Source organism: Octodon degus, unplaced genomic scaffold, assembly GCF_000260255.1.
Source record: "Octodon degus isolate 3935 unplaced genomic scaffold, OctDeg1.0 scaffold00494, whole genome shotgun sequence".
Lineage (NCBI taxonomy): Eukaryota > Metazoa > Chordata > Mammalia > Rodentia > Octodontidae > Octodon > Octodon degus.
In genome coordinates this window covers 214,571-219,670 of record NW_004525070.1, presented here as the reverse complement: position 1 = coordinate 219,670, position 5,100 = coordinate 214,571, and the positions used below count along the sequence as shown (strand labels likewise).

Here is a 5,100-nt window from a genome sequence, read left to right as displayed (position 1 = left end):
ATTAATTATTTTTATTAATTTTATTGAGAAACAAATAGCAATGAGACAGTTTCAAAACTGATTAGTAGGACAGTTTCATTAATTAATACATTGCATATTGCTGTCTCCATAGTGTTTATTCATAGTACAAGATGTAGACGTGCCATCCTGTCTAAATACTATTAGTAAAAACCTTTCTTCTCATTGAATTAAGAGAAAGTAGCTGTATATCTATCCTAGGTATTTTGTATATATAGATACAAAAGGTTCCTTCATTTGTATCCCCTTTTTTGTTTAGTTTTGTCAGAGATAGGTATCCCATTGCTATTTAAATATTGCAGGTGTGTGAATTCAGCAAGATAATCCAATATAGTCTAGTAGTTCAAAATAGTAGTGGATTATCCATAGGACTGGCAATGTCAGAAGTTGTTGACTTGAGCCTTTTACAGATCAGTATATTAAAAAGGCTTTACTTTTTATGCCTAGTTTTTATACTTTTCTGCTGGATGGTTAAGACCAAGATAAAGAAAGACCTATATAACAAGAAATGTAGCTTTTGTATCTGCCAAGGTCAGTCAAATCCCCTCAGGATTTACCCTGAAACCCTGTACCACAGTTTGTAGATTATTTGTCAGTGTGAGCCATGTTGATGAGTCATAGTCATTGCTTGACCAATTTGCTGTCTGTGAAAGCCTGAGAGAATGTTCTCTCTCCATGTGACTCTCCTTAGGCACACTCTACATCATCAGTCCCTTTCCTCTGTGGCCCCATAATCTCTGTGATCTGAAAATTTGGGACTCCACTGAGCTACATGATGTTATATTACAGGTTCTTCTATGTCCTAAGTCCTCAGTTACCTTGAAAGGTGAGGACCAACATGTTGGCTGTCATTGCAACTCTTCTTTTTCTTCTAAGGTTTGGTCCTCAAACTTAAATTTTTAACCCTCCAGAAGAGAAGCTTACTGATATTATTACCCTAGAGCATAGGCAGTTGAGCTTAACCTCACTATCTGTCTGAATATCAAACATCTTAGACATAACATGGAACACGTATTTTCCATCAAACATTGATAGGTTAAACTTTAAATCTCCACAGAATGTGAAGAAAGAAAAGAAGCTAAAAATAGGAATAAACTATTACATATTTTTGCACCGAAATTTATAAATCTAACCATATAGAGCATTGTAGCAGGACAGTCTTGTGACTTTTTTTCTTGTCCCTTGTTTTCATTTATTACCCTTTTTAAAAATTAACGTTTACTTGAAAGAATGTATAGCAGTAATTGATATGACATTACAAGCAGTATGTATTTACAAGATTGGAATGACAGGTATCCTGAGCATGACCCTAATATTACACATTCTTATCTTCAGTGCAGTTGCTTAGTTCACAGATATCAGTATATATAGTTAGTCAGGGTGAGAATCCTACCAATTTAATCTATAGTCTGGAGATTACCAGGTAGGTGCTTAGACCAAAGAGCTATTTCCCCACTCCTTACTATTGCTTTTTATTTTTCCCTAGTTTGTTAAGGCTTATCTGTGTGTCTGCAATTGTTACTGCAATTGTGTCTGCAATTATGATGGTGGTTTCAGGTCATGTTGAGTTCCTATGTTGCTCAACATGTGACCCTTTCATGATACTCACTGAGCTGTTAGGTCAGAATTATGTTGTGGAGACAAGATTCTGATTGCCACCATCCAGGAATTTTCTCTGATGCAGGTGATCATTATATTTGGTTTTGCCATTTAGAAGCTGCTATTGTCATACTTACTGGCTGTATCAGATACTTTTCTCTCATTGCTGGGAAAAATACCTGATACCCAAAATGAAGGAAGGAAAGGTTTGTTTAACTACAGTTACTGGAGGTTTCAGTCCATACTCAGCTGGCTCCAAGGCAGAGTGGCACATGGCAGAGAGCAGCCTTTCATGGCAGTGGAAAAGAGCAGGAGCAAAATGGAAAAGTAACAGCAACAATGGCTGCAGGGAGCAAGTCCTTCTCTTGTTACATTCAGGCGATCCACCCCAGGCTTGGAGTAGTACTCATGCCCATAATCTAAGCAGCATTCACATCCATAATCTCAGTGGATTATAAATTGATTACAAACTCTAGAAATGCACCTTCATGACTTCCTGAGGCTTTAGGGAGACAAGTACACACAAATGATAACACTGGCTGTCCAGAGGGAAGTGGGTGGAGTGGTAGTGAGTGGTTGTTAATGGAAACACGGTGACAATGGTGGAGTGAAAAGACCTGATAGGCTATCACATTATAGAATTTAAGTAATAATTACACTTTAATAAATAAGATATTGTACACATTTGAAAATGAAGAAACTGAGCTTTAAATAGCTTAGTTATCTAAAATTGTACTAGTGGATTCAAATTTAGGTCTGTCTGACTCCATAACATTAATGTCTTGGTCAGGATGTGGCTTTCACACTGGTAAGGTCCACTTGGTGAAGAACTATGTTTGTGAAACTTCCCTGTTCATTCAGAATCAACCTTGCCCACCTACTTCATTTTGGAAGTCACATTCTCTTTTCCTCTATCAGGAGTACAAAATTATAATTCTAAACTGGTTTTCTTGATGCCATTTTCTCATTAACACAGAGCTGTCATGTTCCAGAATGAGCCAAAGTTCTCTTTTTGCCAAACTCTTTACCTATGGAGGGCACTTCTTTCTAGCATTCATAGGAAAGCAATTTTCAATAGTAATTTTAATAGGTTCTAATTTGCAAAAGGTCAGTAGTGGTCCATATATCACTTTATTTTGTTGGAAATTAAACTTTGCCTTTCAATTCAATATTGTGTTGTTGGTGACTATGTTTGGCAGGTACAGGTTGATTAGAAGTTGCTTTGCTAAAGCTTCTCCTCTGTATTTCTGAAGTGCGGAAATCATGAGGGAGGTACCATAATATTTGGAAATGACTAAAAACTGTTATGGTAATATGGAGGACCAGAATTCTCAAAGTATGGCCCCAAATTCAGAAGCCATACTATCACCTGGAACTTCTAAGAAATAAAGTTGAGAGGCCTGTCCCTGCTTTGCTAAATCAGAAACAGCAGTTTGTTTTTACAAATCTTCCAGAGCATGCTGATGTGGCTGTGAGACTATGATACAGCTAAAGGGATTGTGATGGAGTGCTTGTGGTCTGCGCTAGGACTTAGGCATTTTTGGCAGAAATTGCTACAAAAAATAGCATTTTATGTTTTAACTATGAAGTGTCCCACCAGGACTCATGTGTTGAAATCTTGATCTTCAGTTCAGCAAAGATCAGCAGTAGGGCCTAGAGAGCTGATTGAACCATAGTGCCTTAACCTCATCAATGGTTAGTCATGGCTTTCATAGGATGCGGAGTTTTATTCTGCTGCACCCATCCACCATGATGTTCCTGTCTTGCCACAAGCCTAACAGTAGTGGATCTGACCAACTAACCATGGGCTGAAACCTTCAAAGTTGTGTATCTAAATAAGCCTTTCCTCCTTTAAGTTACTTTTTCTCAGATATTTTGTAAGTGATGCACAGGTGACTTAATACACATGATGGGAACTTTGACTTGGTCTTACATACAAGAAATAATATTAGGTAAGATTTCCATCTCTGTGGGTACTTTATCCATAGTGTTGCTAAAAATAAAATGCCTCCTTGTGCTTTGGAGTTGAAAGAAAAATGCAGCATTAGTTGCAGGGAGAACTACTCACCAACTTTGATTTCTTAGGGTTTTTGCAAAGAAAACCATAAACTGGGCAGATTAAAATAACAAATATTTATTGTGTTGCATCTCTGGAGGTCAAAAGTTTAAGATTATGATGTTCATAAAGCTGGTTTCAGCTGAGGGATGTGATGAAAACCTGTTTTCCCTCCCTCTTCTAGTTTTTGGTGATTTATTTACAACACTTGCTTGTAAACATATCAGCTCAATATTCTTATTTCACCTTCAGATGAGGTCCATCTTATTGGTGTATGTCTTTATAATCAAATTTCATCTATCAGGATATTAAACACATTGGGTAAAGGTTCACCTTGTGACCTTTTCTGAATTTTGTTACCTTTATAATGATCCTATTTCTAAGTAAGGCCAAATAAATAAGGGACTTGGATTTCAATCCCTTATCTTTATTGGAGTGAAATAATTGAACATAAAACACTATTTAATAGAAGACAGGGAAAGTGACTATGAACTTTGACTCATGGTCCTGATAGACAAAATAAAGAACTATAGGACATTAGAGAATTAAATGATACTAATTAATAAGTAGATGTTAGATAGATAGCCATGCTTTTAACCAAGCATGTATCAAGTCATTCATCAAGAACAAAAAAGCTTTTGAGGAAAATATTTGGCCCCTAATGTGGCATCATTTTGAGGGTGGGGAGCGTATACGTTGGAGTACAGATTTTGTTAAGGCAAATTCCCCTTTGTATATTACAAAACTATAATTAGCAACACTAATAATGGGTAGGGAGATTTAGCAGTTGACAAACTTTTGTAAGTAACTTGTTTGTGTTTTAGACCATAAAAGCAAGTATTATGACTGTGCAGGTAAGCAGATATTAGATTGGGAATTTGTACTTAATTGGTCCCCCGAAAATGTGATCATGTTTCCTTTTCTTTTTCAAAGTTTTATTGATAAACAGATAACAATGAGACAGTTTCAAATCAAATTGGAAGTACAGTTTCAACAAATAATACACTGCATATATTCTTCTTAGTGGTTAATTGCTGTATAAGATGTGGACTTCTGATCCTACTTACAAACACCATTAGAACAAATCATTCTATTCATTAAGAGAATGCAACTATATATCTACCCTAACCACTTTGAATACACTGATACAAAATGGACATTCATCGGTATACCCCATCTTTTCTAAGTTCCGTTATTGAACATTATAGGTGTGTAAACTCAGCAAAATATTCGAAAAGAGTCCAGTAGCCCATAACAGCAATGGGTCTTCTGTTTAACTGGCAATGTCACAAATTATTATTATTATTATTATTTTTTCTACAGTTTTATTGATAAACATATAGCAATGAGACAGTTTCAAATCAAATCGGAAGTACAGTTTCAACAAATAATACACTGCATATATTCTTCTTAGTGGTTAATTGCTG

The 5,100-nt window shown here is 36.0% G+C and overlaps 1 pseudogene; it reads right to left on the bottom strand.

Annotated features, from left to right (window-relative positions):
• Positions 1-5,100, bottom strand: part of LOC101587701 — a 20,149-nt pseudogene that overhangs the window by 1,636 nt on the left and 13,413 nt on the right.